Genomic DNA, 18619 nt, shown 5'->3' with positions numbered 1-18619 from the left:
ATGAGTCAGCAGGAGGGACCAGGACCAACAGGAACTCTAGGAAAAGTTCTCAGCTATGCCCCTCTCAGGAAAGAGAAGATCAGCTAAGACTTGAGACCAACAACCACTCCACAACTAGCTCTACAGGCAACCCAAGCTTGCCAAGACAAGCTTCCAGCTCCCTTCACTCCCTTAGGTCCTTTGTATACTCCCTCCAAGCATCATGTGTCCTCCACAGATCTTGCCTCACCACGAGTCTTGCCTCAGCATGTGAGTGTAACTTAGCAAACCTCCACATGAGTCTGTCTCAGCTGACATCATTCTGTCCATCAGTCTGAGTTTGCATAAGCAGCAAGAAGACACAGCACTCCAGAAGGTTTTTGGTATGTTTCTCTCTGTGGAGTCCTGACAAATGCAAATCAACTATATAATGTATAGCAGACCAATACATGTATGTCATTAGCGAAAATTCCTTCATCACATGTCCTTTCAGGTGCTTGCTTTAGCAGAACATCCTTTCACCTGCTCTGCTTCAGAAAAAAATGTTCCTTCACATGTTTGGCCCAATAAAACACCATCCAACAAAACTGACTTTCCAAAGAACACATAAGTTTCCACTTCAGTGGTGCAAACTGCAAGCCTCAGTTGGAGGCTGACATAAGAGGATGGTCCTTGTTCCAGGTCTGCAAGCAAATTCTTATATAAAATAAATCAATATGAAGCAAAATTCAAAACAGGTTTTTGTTTTAAAGTGACACAATGTTACATCCCTTCGTTCCTCAAAATGTTTCTATAGCTACTAAAAGTTTTCATTTGCAAAATAACTGATAAAAAACATCCCTTGGATGGCAGGAGAACAGATGCAGTCATAGGGTGACACCTACTGCAGGATAGTAATGACCCTGGATTTTAATTGTAAAAGATCCTTTTAGATTTCTTTAGTGCTTCCTTCCTCCTGAGTTAGAATAGAGTTTATAGTGAGTCCTGGACTTTGATAGTTCTCTTTACAACTCTACTGTAAAATGCTAAGGCTGGAAACACAGAAGGGAGGCCAGCAGGTCAGGAGAAGGGTCAAGGTGCTGAGCTTCTATTCTGAGGCTGGTACTGGCAATAATTTTTCATATTACAGGAGTCAGAAAGCCATACCCATCATATTAATCCTCCATGGGGTGGGGGTAGCAAACCTCATGTGTGGTCTCTTCCTCTTCATATTTCACAGAACCCTGTAGTTAAACCATTCTTTGCGTTGACTAAGGACAATGGGAACTTTGACTTCTAAGAGGACAATAGGCCACTTAGAAGTTCACTCAGCTTGGGCATTCTTCTGAAAGGCTGGATCTTTGGGGAAGATGGCAGTTGAATGGGGGTGGTTCAGAAGCAGAGTCACTATGGTAAGTACTAGTGGCATGTTAAGTACTGCAGTGTCTCTTCCCAACACAAGCTAGTTCTGCCCTGTGTTGGCTCCTGAAACTGCTGGTGCTCTCCTGCTGTGGCTGCTACAGCCACAGTAATGGTCCAAGGACTTCTGAGGGCAGGCTGTCCTCTACCTGAAAGTGCAATATTCAAAGGAGGAGGATGGCAAGGTAGGTGGTGAGGACACAAGGATCAATAGCCATGTCTGACCAAGACATGGAATCTCCGATGATGTGTGGAAAGTTGCAGTGGCTAAGGCATGGGGTTTGTGTCGAGAAGAGCTGAGACAAGAGGGAGACCATGAGAAGACAGAAGAGTGGAGGAGAAGAACAGAACAGTGTACATTATCCTGGATATGAAATCTTTCTGTACACAGCCATGCATGTTAGATAATATTCATTAATCCACTGTGGTACACCTTTGCCTGAAAGTAGATTATTAAAGATGGTTAGCATAGGAAGATATTAATTAAGTGATTTCTTCATTGTGTTTAGAGAGGGGCAGAGTGATTAGAACCCAGAGTTGAGTCACACAGCTGTTGGAAGTTATGTTTTTATTGAGATGCTTTACAGGGAACAGTCAACCATCACAGACTTTTGTATCTTTGAGATTGTCTTAGAGACAGCTGGGGACAGTCTAGAGACTGTTTGGGACAGGCTCTGTTGAACCCAAAGTGTACCAGATGAGCTCAGGCTTGGAGAGTCTGACTCATGCAGGTCAGGCCTTTCAGCTACTTGTGCTTAGGACTGTATTAATCCAGGGCACATATGGGGAGATTCGGGTGAAGACTGCAGGGGGCTTTGCATCTTCTCGTCCATGAGATACAATACCATGGGCCACACCAGCAAACAGTAGTGGCCCCCCGGAGTCTCCCTAATAAGTAAAAAAATCAAGGTATGAGCAAATATTGGATTCCCATATACAAGCTCAAAAATAGGTAATCCTGGAATGAGATACAAGATCCTAGCTGGCTATGGGTCAAAAGGTAGGAATTTAATGCCTGATTCCCCTCCCTCTGTCCTTGCCGGAGTGCTAACATGTCTCCCTTTACTCCCTTTCTGTCTAGTGTCTAGCCCTGTGGGAAGGATGTAGGAAGGGCTTGGGCACAGGGAGATGAGATGGACAGGGACAATGTCGGTTTCCAGAGCCTCAGGGATTGGAGCTAAGGACACAGGCATTAGTCACTGTCATGGGGAGCTGTTTGGCACATTTCCTTCACTGACACTGTCTCCTGATGTGGGGAGGAAGAGCAGGTGTGTACTCACCTCATATGGTGATCTCTTCCTTCCAGGACTGCCCACACACATCTGGAAATTATAGTCATAATCACTAAAGATTTTACAGGCCTCTACATCCATGATTCTCAATTCAACTTCTCTCAATGTATATGTATATGAGGCAGGATCTGTCACTCCAGTTTGCCCCCATCCAGCTGCCTGGCACATGGTCCCAGGGTCTATAAAGTCAGAAGGACTAAGCAGGGGAACGACATCCATGGCACGAGTCAACTCAACTTGTTTTTCAAGCTGTTGAGTAAAGGAGAGAAGGGATGGCAAATCAGAGAAGGATGCTTAGACATGGGTCCTTCGACAGCGGGTCCATAATGACATAGAATTCAGGAGTGGGTTCTGAGGAAAAGAAATGGACAAGAGAGAATTCAACGGACTACGCCAGGGTGATAGTTAAAGAGGGGAGACCTAAAAAAAGGAAGACCAAATAAATGAGGGCACCTGCAGTAACATGATGTCATGAATATTGGAAAAGAAGTTGTAATTTTTGTGAATGATTTGCTTTTCAACTTTTATCTTCTGCTGTGTGGAATCTCGCTTGCTCACATCATGGGCTCCACGGGTGACTGTGATTTCTCTGGAGATAGAGAAAGAAGCAATGAAAAGTCGTATGAGGAGAACTCCTTCCAAGGAGAGGGGCACCAGGTTCTTTCTTCTCTATACCTGGGCACAGCCCATAGATTAACTTGAGATGGGCGACCCAGGACCATTGCCACAAGACTCAGGGAAACACAGAATTGAGAACTCTTCCACACCCCATACCCAGGACTTGCATTCAACTGAACCCATGGTTTTGCACATGGATGAAAGGCACTCTACATTGAATTACATGCCAGGTCATCTATCATTTCTGCTACCACTAGGAGAAGACAAGAGCTGTGATTTTACTACTGACCAGAGCCCTGCTTAAAGCTCAGACCTGTGAAAATGGATAGGTCATATGAATGATCCAGTGAGTGCCTCTGTGCTTTGTTTTCTGCTCTGTGTTACGAGAGCCCAACTGAAGTTGAAAAGGGCTCGGAGACTTCCCCAAGGCTCTGCTGCTCTGTGACTCTGGCTCATGCATGTCTTCACAGGAAGAGAAGCCTCTTCCCTTTCATTACAGTGTGCAGCAGTCAGCACAAATTGACGGCTTATGAGAAACCCACCACAGAAGGTCACATAACCTTTCTCAGTGGTGATCTTCAGATGGGCCATGTAAGGTGGGAGTGAGGAATAGACTCCACACCACCAACAATCTCCTCTGGAACAAGGATCACCCAGTCCACAGTCACAAGCTTGAAGGGCCCCCAACACAGTACTGACAGAGAAATATGGGGCTAAAGCTGAGCAACTGCTCCAAGCCCACCCCACCTCACATGGGGCTCAGGCCCCTCCACATATTGATATTGAACATATCTTCATTAATCCCATTCCCATCATTGATTAAATACTAAAGGTGGCCTTCTGTGCCTGAGATAGGGCAGGTGACCTCCAAGGAGCTCTTTGCTGTAAATGGTTTCTAGGAGAGGGATAATCAATGAATGTTTCCCATGATCTAGTGCAGTGGTTTTCAAACCATGGTTCTCTACTCCATCGGGGGGGGGGGGGGTAGAATGACCCTTTCACAGGGTCACATATCACCATCCTGCATATCAGATATTTACAATATGATTCATAACAATAGCAAAATTACAGTTATGAAGTAGCAATGAAAATTATGTTACCATTTGGGATCACCACAACTTGAAGAAATTGTATAAAGGGTTACAGCATTAGGAAGGCTGAGAACCCCTCCTCTAGCGAATGGACCCATACCCATGCACATATGGGAAGGACTAATTAGATGTGTGGGTTATAAGAAGAAAGTCCTCCTGGATTTAAAAGTTTCCATTCAGAAATTAAACAGAGACATAGACAGACTAAGAGAAGTCATGAACCAAATGGACTTAACAGATATGTATAGAACATTCTATCCTAAAGCAAAAGGATATACATTCTTCTCACCTCCTCATGTTACTTTCTCCAAAATTGACCATAGAATTGGTCAAAAAACGGGCCTCAACAGGTACAGAAAGATAGAAATAATCCCATGCGTGCTATCAGACCACCACGGCCTAAAGCTGGTCTTCAATAACAATAAGGGAAGAACGCCCATATATACGTGGAAGTTGAAAAATGCTCTAGTCAACGATAACCTGGTCAAGGAAGAAATAAAGAAAGAAATTAAAGACTTCATAGAATTTAATGAAAATGAAGGTACAACATACCCAAACTTATGAGACACAATGAAATGTGTGCTAAGAGGAAAACTCATAGCGCTGAGTGCCTGCAGAAAGAAACAGGAGAGAGCATATGTCAGCAGCTTGACAGCACACCTAAAAGCTCTAGAACAAAAAGAAGCAAATACACCCAGGAGGAGTAGAAGACAGGAAATAATCAAACTCAGAGCTAAAATCAGCCAAGTAGAAACAAAAAGGACCATAGAAAGAATCAATAGAACCAAAAGTTGGTTCTTTGAGAAAATCAACAAGATAGATAAACCCTTAGCCAGAATAACGAGAGGACACAGAGAGTGTGTCCAAATTAACAAAATCAGAAATGAAAAGGGAGACATAACTACAGATTCATAGGAAATTCAAAAAATCATCAGATCTAACTACAAAAGCCTATATTCAACAAAACTTGAAAATCTGCAGGAAATGGACAATTTCTTAGACAGATACCAGGTAGCAAAGTTAAATCAGGAACAGATAAACCAGTTAAACAACCCCATAACTCCTAAGGAAATAGAAGCAGTCATTAAAGGTCTCCCAACCAAAAAGAGCCCAGGTGCAGATGGGTTTAGTGCAGAATTCTATCAGACCTTCATAGAAGACCTCATACCAATACTATCCAAACTATTACACAAAATTGAAACAAATGGAGCACTACCGAATTCCTTCTTTGAAGCCACAATTACTCTTATACCTAAACCACACAAAGACCCAACAAAGAAAGAGAACTTCAGACCAATTTCCCTTATGAATATCGATGCAAAAATACTCAATAAAATTCTGGCAAACCGAATCCAAGAGCACGTCAAACAATCATCCACCATGATCAAGTAGGCTTCATCCCAGGCATGCAGGGATGGTTTAATGTACGGAAAACCATCAACGTGATCCATTATATAAACAAACTGAAAGAACAAAACCACATGATCATTTCATTAGATGCTGAGAAAGCATCTGACAAAATTCAACACCCCTTCATGATAAAAGTCCTGGAAAGAATAGGAATTCAAGGGCCATACCTAAACATAGTAAAAGCCATATACAGCAAACCAGTTGCTAACATTAAACTAAATGGAGAGAAACTTGAAGCAATCCCACTAAAATCTACACAAAAGAGAAACAAGCAGAGAAAGAAATTAGGGAAACGACACCCTTCATAATAGACCCAAATAATATAAAGTACCTCGGTGTGACTTTAACCAAGCATGTAAAAGATCTGTACAATAAGAACTTCAAGACTCTGAAGAAAGAAATGGAAGAAGAATCAGAAGATGGAAAGATCTCCCATGCTAATGGATTGGCAGGATTAATATAGTAAAAATGGCCATTTTACCAAAAGCGATCTACAGTGAATCCCCATCAAAATACCTATCCAATTCTTCAAAGAGTTAGACAGAACAATTTGCAAATTCACCTGGAATAAGAAAAAACCCAGGATAGCTAAAACTATCCTCAACAATAAAAGGAATTCAGGGGGAATCACTATCCCTGAACTCAAGCAATATTACAGAGCAATAGTGATAAATACTGCATGGTATTAGTACAGAGACAGACAGATAGACCAATGGAACAGAACTGAAGACCCAGAAATGAACCCACACACCTATGGGCACTTTATTTTTTTTTTTGAAAAAGGAGCCAAAACCATCAAATGGAAAAAAGATAGCATTTTCAGCAAATGGTGCTGGTTCAACTGGAGGTCAACATGTAGAAGAATGCAGATCGATCCATGCAGATCGACCCTGTACAAAGCTTAAGTCCAAGTGGATCAAGGACCTCCACATCAAACCAGATACACTCAAACTAATAGAAGAAAAACTAGGGCAGCATCTGGAACACATGGACACTGTAAAAAATTTCCTGAACAAAACAACAATGGCTTATGCTCTAAGATCAAGAATCGACAAATGGGATCTCATAAAACTGCAAAGCTTCTGTAAGGCAAAGGACACTGCGGTTAGGACAAAACGGCAACCAACAGATTGGGAAAAGATCTTTACCAATCCTACAACAGATAGAGGCCTTATATCCAAAATAAACAAAGAATTCAAGAAGTTAGACCGCAGGGAGACAAATAACCCTATTAAAAAATGGGGTTCAGAACTAAACAAAGAATTCACAGCTGAGGAATGTCGAAGGTCTGAGAAAAACCTAAAGAAATGTTCAACATCTTTATTCATAAGGGAAATGCAAATCAAAACAACCCTGAGATTTCACCTCACACCAGTGAGAATAGTTAAGATCAACAACTCAGGTGACAACAAATGCTGGCGAGGTTGTGGAGAAAGAGGAACACTCCTCCATTTTTGTTGGGATTACAGACTGGTAAAAACACTCTGGAAATCAGTCTGGAGGTTCCTCAGAAAATTGGACAATGAACTACCTGAGGATCCAGCTATACCACTCTTGGGCATATACCCACAAGATGCCCCAACATATAAAAAAGACACGTGCTCCACTATGTTCATCGCAGCCTTATTTATAATAGCCAAAAGCTGGAAAGAACCCAGATGCCCTTCAACAGAGGAATGGATACAGAAAATGTATCTCTTTTGTGTAGAGGAAGGCTACTGATTTATTTGAGTTAATTTTATACCCAGCCACTTTGCTGAAGTTGTTTATCAGCTTTAGTAGTTCTCTGGTGGAACTTTGGGGATTACTTAAATATACTATCATATCATCTGCAAATAGTGATATTTTGACTTCTTCTTTTCCAATCTGTATCCCCTTGACCTCCTTTTGTTGTCTGATTGCTCTGGCTAGAAATTCAAGAACTATATTGAATAAGTAGGGAGAGAGTGGGCAGCCTTGTCTAGTCCCTGATTTTAGTGGGATTGCTTCAAGTTTCTCTCCATTTAGTTTAATGTTAGCAACTGGTTTGCTGTATATGGCTTTTACTATGTTTAGGTATGGCCCTTGAATTCCTATTCTTTCCAGGACTTTTATCATGAAGGGGTGTTGAATTTTGTCAGATGCTTTCTCAGCATCTAATGAAATGATCATGTGGTTTTGTTCTTTCAGTTTGTTTATATAATGGATCACGTTGATGGTTTTCCGTACATTAAACCATCCCTGCATGCCTGGGATGAAGCCTACTTGATCATGGTGGATGATTGTTTTGATGTGCTCTTGGATTCGGTTTGCCAGAATTTTGTTGAGTATTTTTGCATCGATATTCATAAGGGAAATTGGTCTGAAGTTCTCTTTCTTTGTTGTGTCTTTGTGTGGTTTAGGTATAAGAGCAATTGTGGCTTCATAGAAGGAATTCGGTAGTGCTCCATCTGTTTCAATTTTGTGGAATAGTTTGGATAATATTGGTATGAGGTCTTCTATGAAGGTTTGATAGAATTCTGCACTAAACCCGTCTGGACCTGGGCTCTTTTTGGTTGGGAGACCTTTAATGACTGCTTCTATTTCCTTAGGAGTTATGGGGTTGTTTAACTGGTTTATCTGTTCCTGATTTAACTTTGCTACCTGGTATCTGTCTAAGAAATTGTCCATTTCCTGAAGATTTTCAAGTTTTGTTGAATATAGGTTTTTATAGTAAGATCTGATGATTTTTTGAATTTCCTCTGAATCTGTTGTTACGTCTCCCTTTTCATTTCTGATTTTGTTAATTTGGACGCACTCTCTGTGTCCTCTCGTTAGTCTGGCTAAGAGTTTATCTATCTTGTTGATTTTCTCAAAGAACCAACTTTTGGTTCTATTGATTCTTTCTATGGTCCTTTTTGTTTCTACTTGGCTGATTTTAGCTCTGAGTTTGATTATTTCCTGCCTTCTACTCCTCCTGGGTGTATTTGCTTCTTTTTATTCTAGAGCTTTTAGGTGTGCTGTCAAGCTGCTGACATATGCTCTTTCCTGTTTCTTTCTGCAGGCACTCAGCGCTATGAGTTTTCCTCTTAGCACAGCTTTCATTGTGTCCCATAAGTTTGGGTATGTTGTACCTTCATTTTCATTAAATTCTAAAAAGTCTTTAATTTCTTTTTTTATTTCTTCCTTGACCAGGTTATCATTGAGTAGAGCATTGTTCAGTTTCCAAGTATATGTGGGCATTCTTCCCTTATTGTTATTGAAGACCAGTTTTAGGCCGTGGTGGTCCGATAGCACGCATGGGATTATTTCTATCTTTCTGTACCTGTTGAGGCCCGTTTTTTGACCAATTATATGGTCAATTTTCGAGAAAGTACCATGAGGAGCTGAGAACAAGGTATATCCTTTTGCTTTAGGATAGAATGTTCTATAAATATCCGTTAAGTCCATTTGGCTCATGACTTCTCTTAGTCTGTCTACATCTCTGTTTAATTTCTGTTTCCATGATCTGTCCATTGATGAGAGTGGGGTGTTGAAATCTCCCACTATTATTGTGTGAGGTGCAATGTGTGTTTTGAGCTTTAGTAAGGTTTCTTTTACATATGTAGGTGCCCTGGTATTTGGGGCATAGATATTTAGGATTGAGAGTTCATCTTGGTGGATTTTTCCTTTGATGAATATGAAGTGTCTTTCCCTTTCTTTTTTGATGACTTTTAGTTGAAAATTGATTTTATTTGATATTAGAATGGCTACTCCAGCTTGCTTCTTCTGACCATTTGCTTGGAAAATTGTTTTCCAGCCTTTCACTCTGAGGTAATGTCTGTCTTTATCTCTGAGGTGTGTTTCCTGTAGGCAGCAGAATGCAGGGTCCTCGTTGCGTATCCAGTTTGTTAATCTATGTCTTTTTATTGGGGAGTTGAGGCCATTGATGTTGAGAGATATTAAGGAATAGTGAGTATTGCTTGCCCTTATATTCATATTTGGATGTGAGGTTATGTTTGTGTGCTTTCATTCTCTTTGTTTTGTTGCCAAGACGATTAGTTTCTTGCTTCTTCTAGGGTATACCTTGCCTCCTTATGTTGGGCTTTACCATTTATTATTCTTTGTAGTGCTGGATTTGTAGACAGATATTGTGTAAATTTGGTTTTGTCATGGAATATCTTGGTTTCTCCATCTATGTTAATTGAGAGTTTTGCAGGATACAGTAACCTGGGCTGGCATTTGTGTTCTCTTAGGGTCTGTATGACATCAGTCCAGGATCTTCTGGCCTTCATAGTTTCTGGCGAGAAGTCTGGTGTGATTCTGATAGGTCTGCCTTTATATGTTACTTGAACTTTTTCCCTTACTGCTTTTAATATTCTTTCTTTATTTTGTGAGTTTGGTGTTTTGATTATTATGTGACGGGAGGTGTTTCTTTTCTGGTCCAATCTATTTGGAGTTCTGTAGGCTTCTTGTATGCCTATGGGTATCTCTTTTTTTAGGTTAGGGAAGTTTTCTTCTATGATTTTGTTGAAGATATTTACTGGTCCTTTGAGCTGGGAGTCTTCATTCTCTTCTATACATATTATCCTTAGGTTTGATCTTCTCATTGAGTCCTGGATTTCCTGTATGTTTTGGACCAGTAGCTTTTTCCGCTTTACATTATCTTTGACAGTTGAGTCAATGATTTCTATGGAATCTTCTGCTCCTGAGATTCTCTCTTCCATCTCTTGTATTCTGTTGGTGAAGCTTGTATCTACAGCTCCTTGTCTCTTCTTTTGGTTTTCTATATCCAGGGTTGTTTCCATGTGTTCTTTCTTGATTGCTTCTATTTCCATTTTTAATTCCTTCAACTGTTTGATTGTGTTTTCCACCACCAGAAGTTTCTTGGTGCGTTTCTCTCTATGGAGTCCTGACAAATGCAAAACAACTATGTGATGTAAAACAGACCAATACATGAGTGTGGTTAGCGGAGACTCCTTCATTGTGCCCGTTCACATGCTTGCTTTAGCAGAACAACCTCTCGCCTGTGTCCTCTTCAGCAAAATGTTGCTTCACAAGTCTGTCTAAGCCTTTCACATTTGTGCCCAATTTCACATGCTTGCCCCAGGAAAACACTGTCTAACTGACTTTCCAAAGAACCCTTAAGTTTCCACTTCATTACTCCAGTACAATGGTCATCATCAAGAATATGAACAGCCGATGCTGGTGTAGACGTAGGGAGAAGAGAACTCTTCACATTTACCTCAGAATGTAAATGAGGTGCAGCTACATTGGAAATCAATCCTGAGATTTCTCAAAAATCACCACCTCCACCGCCACTACCACCACCACCAAAACTCCCCAAAACCTAAATTAAAATTACCATGTGATCTAGCTAAGTCACTCCTGAGCACTTGTCCAAAGGACTCTGTTTGCTAGGACATAGATATCTGCACATCTGTGTTCATGGCTGCCGTATTTACAGAAACTAGGAACTAGAAGCAGCCTGCTAGCCCATTAACTGATGAATAGATAATAAAAATGTGCTACATATAAAAAAAGGAAAAATTTCAGCAAAATGGATGGAATGGCAATTTTGTTTCTTTCTGAGTGAGATATCCCAGGACTCCAAGCACAAAACCCTCACGTTCTCTCTCATATGAGGATCCCAGCTATGTTAATGTATGGTTTTGTGTCTCTAACAAGGAGTAACTGGAAACCAGAAAAGAGAAAAAGAGACAGTAGAGATTACATTCAAGGAGGAGGATTAGGAAAACATAGGTAGTAAGGAAAGGGAATACCAAAGTACAAAGATTTAGGCAGTAAGAGAGGCAAGGGGTTGAAAGCTGACGGTGCAGGCAGGAGGGGAGAATTAGCTGATATTAAAAAGTATAAAGGAACCAAAAGAAAAGTCAGATGTGCCCACATGTGCAATATCAGCTTCTGTGTTTTGATGATAACCAACTGCCCTGTAATCAGATTCAAAACCCACACCATGGTAGAGGGGACCAATGCCTGGTACTGTCAGCCTGGCTAGAAACATACAGGGAAGTAAACTTACATAGCAGCAAACTGCCTTCCAAATCCCCATGCTTTCCCCATAGACAAAAGTGGATCCCAACCTTACTCAGAGACACCTCTCCTTCTGATTAATAGTGGGGTGAATGCACAGATCCCTGGGGACCAAGATGCAGAAATAAGTGGTGGTTGTGTGTCCATCCCTAAACAAGTCACTTAGCCCACACTTTCAAGGGCTCAGGGAACACTAATGTGGGAGCATGAGAAGTAGGCAAGAGCTGGAAGACAGGGTGAAGGGCTCAAACTCCACTCTCTAGACTGGATACAGTTATAACAATCATCAGTTCATGCCAACTGTAGTTCCTGGTCCTGGGCCCACAAAAGACTAATCCAATCAACGACCAGTCAAGGAAGGGGAGAGACTTGAGGAGTTCCACTCGTTATCTCTTGAATACTGCCTATTGATAGTTTCTGGGAGGGGAGGAGGAAGTCACTGTGTTTAGTTGAGTGTCCTCTGCTGAGCCAACCAGGCTCCAATGGAAAGATGCAAACTCAGTTACACAGCTGGTCATTGTTAACCTTAGTGGGTTACAAAACTCAGCACATAGACATGAACATGAGAGAGATATTTGTGAGGAAAGCCTAGGGTATACAGAGATGATATGGAGCTGAGAGGGGTTGGGAATGTTCACGATGCAGGGAGTACATGTGAAAAAGTGTGTGTGTGTGTGTGTGTGTGTGTGTGTGTGTGTGTGTGTGTGTGTTTGTGTATTTTAAAAGATATCAAGCTGCCTCCATGACTGGGTACACAAGGTGACTAAGACACTAGTTAGTCAGTGGATTGCTCGTGACTCTAAACTCACACCAGGGCTCTGAGACAAGAAATATTATGAGAGGTGCTGGCCTGGACCTGCTGCAGAACAATGAGTCTGCATACTGGAGTGGGCATTCAACAATTTGGTCCCCTTCTAAAGCTTCTGATTTGCATACTGGGAATGTCCTGTTTCATCTCCTGAGTCCCTTTGGGCAAGGAGAAGAGAGGTGGCTACAGTTCTAAGATGAGGTGACAGCTTGGTAGAGAGGCCTTGCTGGACCTGGACTAGGCGACATTGGGGAAATACCCAAGTACAGTAGATTTCCCACGACCGTAGACAGAACTTAGGGGAATGAAGAGAGTGGGAGGCAAAATCTTTTGATCCTTCTCATCCTCAGAAGTCTGTAAGGGGTGAAGAAGAATTTAGAAAGAAAGAAGGCATCCTTCTCAGACAAAGGTAGGACTTTCCAGGACTGACTGTCCTGGCCTTTATATGTGCTATTATGATGGGGTCATTGCACAGGTTTGACGCACAAGCTTTATGAGAGTCTCTGAAGACAGAAACCATGAGACAAAAGAGGGTGAAGAAGAAGGTGGCGTATAAAAATGTTTTAAGCTCTGCACTCATGGAAGACAGCAGCACCATCTCTTTCCTGCAGACAGATTTCTTTATTAAGACTCAGATAGCCATACCCCAGGATGCTGGACACTGGCCCAGACACAGGTTTTGTGTTCTAGGGTTGTTGAAGGAGTTTCATTGTTTTCTGAATCCATGGTATGAAGCTGGAGATTCTGGTGAATACTCGAGGAAGTGTCCCAGTACACAAGGGACGACTGACAATGCCCTGGACCACTCCATCACACACAAAGGGACCCCCTGAGTCTCCCTGTAGACAGAAAAAGGGGAAGTCTTATTGAATAGCTTCCTATCACCTCTTTCCAGACCCATCTTCTCCATGTTCTTCTCTGTTTCCACTTAGGCATGGTTTTCAGATGGGAAACACCAGTGCCCCCATTGACCTCTGTTCTGAACAGGACAGAGTAGAGAGTCTGTGACTCACTGACTAGTGTGTCTCTGATTGGCTGTGTCCTTCCTTCAGGCAAACTAGAATTAGCTCCTATGGCAAAAGGACAAAAGATTGGCTGAGGGAAAATGCCAGATCCCCATATGTTGTTCCCTGCATGTTCTTTAGACTAGCCATGGTTCTGCATCTGGAGAAGGCCTGGCTGTGTGTCTGCAGTATCGCTCTGCCCCTAGGCAAACATTTAAAAATGGTTATGTCCTTACCTCACCAGTAGCCTTCCCCTCGCTGGGGTTTCCCACACAAAGCTGGATGGAGTCGTTGTAGTTTCTGGACATGTCTTCGCACTTCTGGCCTTCCTGAACTTCTAGATTCACTTCTTGAAGTGTGTTAGACAAACTACAATTACCAAGCATCCCCAACCTGCCACTGTGCACACCTGCCCAGGTTTCACCCAGTCCTGGCTCCTAGGAAGGGCAATCGTCTTCACAGCACCATTGAGTTGAGCTTTGCGTTCCAACTGGTCGGAAAGATGGAAGAACGCCAGGTAAGGCCTGGTACTCTCAGCAAGCTTAAACCAGTCATGAGGTTGCCCATATCTTCCCCATTGTCAAAGCTCCCCCACTCCCACTGTAGCCCCATTCTATTGCCGTAGGACCAATAGATCAGCCACTAAGAAGAGAAAATGGGACTGATACACTAGTGATCTATGGGAGTAAACCAGAAATCGGCAAAACGGTACCTTCAGGAGCATGATGTCATTAACCAGTGAATCACTATTAAAGTTCTCGTGAGGTTTGGCTTTTACAACAGAGATGACCTGGGTGTTTTCTTGTTTCTTGATATTGTGAGCACCTAAGGTTACTTTTATATTGCTGTGAAAAGAAGATGGGTTAAGTGCAAGGCAGGAGCAATGAAGCAGTCCCCGAAATGCAGGCTGAGGGCTCAGAGTAAGGCAGAGCTTGCCTGAGTCAAATAGCAAGAATTTATGGGGAACTTGTTGCATTGGTCTTCAATAACCACCCAGCCATTCAGACTCTTCACTGACACAATCTGGTCCTGAGTTTCACAACCACTTTAGGTCAAATAGGACAAAGTCTGGTTGATCTTCACCTTTGGCTCTACGTGTTTACGGACAGCCAGGATCTGTTGTTATTTGGTCAGTCCCAGGCATCAAAGACCCACTTGCTTCTCCTTACCTTCCATTACACTGAGCTGCTGTCATTACGATGTCTTTTGCCACCAGGAAACCACCACAGCGATTGAGGTCTGAATTACTATCATAAAACGTTATGGATGCCATATAGGGCCGGGAGTGGGGTTTGGACTCTGTACCCCATATGATCTCTCCTGAAAAAGAAAGCTTATTCTGAATCTTGGTGCTCGTTGAAACTGTGCAACAATCCTGGAGGCTAGGATAAGGGACATTTCATGCTTGGCAAGTCTGTGGACTTGACACAGAGGGGAAAAAGATCCTGTTGTGGGGCCATCACACAATGAAAAGGGCGCTCGGATGCTGCGAGGGATGGTGCAGAGCCTGATGTATGGTATCACTTTCCCCTGGTTTTCTATTTCTTCCCGTAGTCATGATAATGCCAAGACTTTCTCTTGATTCAAATCAAATCTTGTGTACACATTAAGGTCAAATTCAGCATACATTGTGCAGTAGATGTAGACACACTCCATACAGCTACAGTTGTTCCCGTCTCATGATTCAGCTGCTGTCCTGCTCACTTAGTAAGCATGATGTTGAGGTAGAAAACTCTGGCTGCTTTTCCTCTATTCTGATTCATAGTACGTACTACGAACTCCACTTAGAGATCGGATTGTTGTATAACCACTGAGCAGCTCTCAAGTGTGCTAAGTGAGAGGCTGGGAGGAGGCCTCCTAATGTATCTGAACTTCAGCATAGATTGGTCTTCCAGAGGCACTGAGATAGCCTTCAGGATGAAGAATGGAGCACATAGAAGACGGGTAGGGATCATACAGAGGAGAGGAAATGGGTTGGAGGATCCTGTGTCTGCCTGTTTCCATCAAGCTGTGGAGAAGAAATGAAGCTACACTTTACTGGCTCTGTTAGATTGTGGCTAAGTGTCAAGGTGGACCTGTATGGTTCAGAAGAACAAAGACAAGAGCAGGGTGACCCTGGGAACCTGAGTAGAAAAATTCTTCTAGTCTTAATCCAGGTGGCAGCCCCTGGGTAAAGCTGTTTGCTCTTAGGTTTGTACAATTGGAGCTTCCAGCCCTCATTTTCAACTGCAGCTTCCAGTGGGGTCCTATGATGTTTTCATAATCTGTCACTTTTAGGTGACTAAGGTCTCACTCACCAGGTGCCACTGCAAGTAGTTCACTGTGCTTTTGGGGACCTATTTATCCAGTGTTAGAGCTCGGACTCAGCTAACTTCTCAGATGAACCAAGTCAGGAGTAGATCTTAGATACAGCCCGACTGAGCACCATGCAGGTGTCAGTGCTGGGAGCCGCATGCCACACCTCTAGGGGTGCAGATGGTTGCTTACCTCCTTCAGTGTTGACTGGTAGGACGGTCACCAGGAAGAACAGGAACAGGAACATCCTCTTCAGGGTCTGACCAGGTCTCAACTGGTCACTTCATTACTTCTCATAACTTTTAAACCATCAGGTGAGGAAAGAGGCGCGCAGAGCCAGAGACCTCTTATTTCCTGTGTGATATTTAAGATCCGAGCTCTTGCCACATCTCTGTGGTGAAGGCACAGGAAACACACTATTGTCAGTTGATGGTGAGCACGACCACATTCCCCACAGGAATGCTGGACACTGAGAAGGGCAGAAAAGCCTGTTGAGGCCTTCCGCACGAGGCAGAGGGCAAGTCTCCCCTCCTGTTCAGGGTATTGCTGGAGGATGCCTCTGTGTCTTGAGTCTGTGATCAGGATAATTGTCTCCTTTAAAAACAACATATCTTAACCCCATGCTACTCTTGATTCCTTCTATTTCCATTTTTAATTCCTTCAACTGTTTGATTGTGTTTTCCTGGAATTCTTTCAGGGATTTTTGTGACTCCTCTCTATGGGCTTCTATTTGTTTATTTATGATTTCCTGGAATTCTTTCAGGGATTTTTGCGATTCCTCTCTGTAGGCTTCTACTTGTTCTCTATGGGAGTTCTTCACGTCTTTCTTGAAGTCCTCCAGCATCATGATCAAATATGATTTTGAAACTAGATCTTGCTTTTCTGGTGTGTTTGGATATTCCATGTTTGTTTTGATGGGAGAATTGGGCTCCGATGGTGCCATGTAGTCTTGGTTTCTGTTGCTTGGGTTCCTGCGCTTGCCTCTCACCATCAGATTGTCTCTAGTGTTACTTTGTTTTGCTATTTCTGACAGTGGCTAGACTGTCCTATAAGCCTGTGTGTCAGGAGTGCTGTACACCTGTTTTCCTGTTTTCTTTCAGCCTGTTATGGGGACAGAGTGTTCTGCTTTCGGGCGTGTAGTTTTTCCTTTCTACAGGTCTTCAGCTGTTCCTGTGGGCCTGTGTCTTGAGTTCACCAGGCAGGTCACTTGCAGCAGAAAAGTTGGTCTTACCTGTGGTCCCGAGGCTCATGTTTGCTCGAGGGGTGCTGCCCACGAGCTCTCTGCGGCGGCAGCAACCAGGAAGATCTGCGCCGCCGTTTCCGGGAGCTTCTGTGCACCAGGGTTCCAGATGGCGTTTGGTGTTTTCCTCTGAAATCAGTAATGTGTGCAGAGTGCAGTCTCTTCTGGTTTCCCAGGCGTGTCTGCCTCTCTGAAGGTTTAGCTCTCCCTCCCACGGGATTTGGGTGCAGAGAACTCCTGCACGAAATTTCTAAAAACAAACATTTTAGACTTAAACAATTGCCTCTTGAGAGGAAGAGGTGAAGATGTCTCTGGCAATCTTTTCACAAGTGCAGAGGCATTTACCAGAAGAGAAAGGGAGTAGAAAATGTGGTTTTAGTTTCTACTTGTTACTATGGCTATAGATTAGGTGGTCTTTCCAAGAAATGTGAGGATGCTTTTATCTTGGATTCACTTCTGCACATCACCATCTTCTGTACCATCATCATGACTGATTGTATTATTCCAAACATGCACACTCAGGTACACTACAAGAGGGAGTCATCCTGTGAGATTGTGTTTCTTCTTAGTCAACCTCCCATCTAAATACACAGGGGGAATTTTCCCTCATCAGTCGGATGCAACAACATTCCATAGGAAGAGAAAATTGGACATGTGACATATTACTGACCATGGATACTTCTCTAAAGACAATGCTCTTAGAACTTTTTCCTACTTTGTGACAAAACTCTTGCCTTCCCAAGGTGTCTACAGTAGGTCCTGCCTCCTGCACTCCAATCCCAATGAGCAGGATACCCTCAGTGTGACATGATTGGGTTCGCTGCAGTAGATGTTACTGCCCCTAACGATGCATGTCCATGTGTTCCTCAGATTCGAGACCCCAAAAGTACAACAATGCCAAGCAACCAGAGCTTCCAGGGACTAAGCCACTACCTAAAGACTATACATGGACTGACCCTGGACTCTGACCCCATAGGTAGCAATGAATATCCTAGTAAGAGCACCAGTGGAAGGGGAAGCCCTGGGTCCTGCTAAGACTGAACCCCCAGTGAACTAGTCTATGGGGGGAGGGCGGCAATGGTGGGAGGGTTGGGAGGGGAACACCCATAAGGAAGGGGAGGGGGGAGGGGGATGTTTGCCCGGAAACCGGGAAAGGGAATAACACTCGAAATGTATATAAGAAATACTCAAGTTAATAAAAAAAAAATAAATAAATAAATAAATAAATAAAGAAATAAAAAAAAATAGTATCATACCAAGGTGAAACAAGAGCTCTGACAGAAATAGGAAGTTTCTAAGATTATTTGAATATGTGAAATGCCAAAGTGTCCTGTAATTTGCATCTAAATTATGTGATGAAAATGATAAATATTTATATAAACTGCTAATACAAGTAATAATTAAAATTGTTTACTAAAAATAAAATCATGCTGTAGAAGACAGAAAAACTTAAGATTATTCTTAATGGAAAATCGTGAAAAGTGAGATTCTAG

General features: G+C 42.6%; 2 pseudogenes across 1 annotated transcript; both read right to left on the bottom strand.

Annotated features, from left to right (window-relative positions):
* Positions 1-2055: 2055 nt before the first annotated feature.
* LOC134482067 (mast cell protease 4-like) lies at positions 2056-13185 on the bottom strand (annotated as a pseudogene).
* A 13-nt stretch (positions 13186-13198) lies between these two features.
* On the bottom strand, positions 13199-16162 carry LOC134481968 (mast cell protease 8-like; annotated as a pseudogene). Its single transcript, XR_015639119.1, has 5 exons — positions 16079-16162; positions 14761-14911; positions 14304-14436; positions 13828-14081; positions 13199-13426 (listed from the first exon to the last, which is right to left on the bottom strand). The product of XR_015639119.1 is annotated as a mast cell protease 8-like (transcript).
* Between the last annotated feature and the right edge of the window lie 2457 nt (positions 16163-18619).

Source organism: Rattus norvegicus, chromosome 15 (assembly GCF_021556685.1).
Source record: "Rattus norvegicus strain SHRSP/BbbUtx chromosome 15, alternate assembly SHRSP_T2T, whole genome shotgun sequence".
Taxonomy (NCBI): domain Eukaryota; kingdom Metazoa; phylum Chordata; class Mammalia; order Rodentia; family Muridae; genus Rattus; species Rattus norvegicus.
The sequence above is the reverse complement of the archived record's forward strand: the minus strand, read 5'-3'. Positions and strand labels throughout refer to the sequence as shown.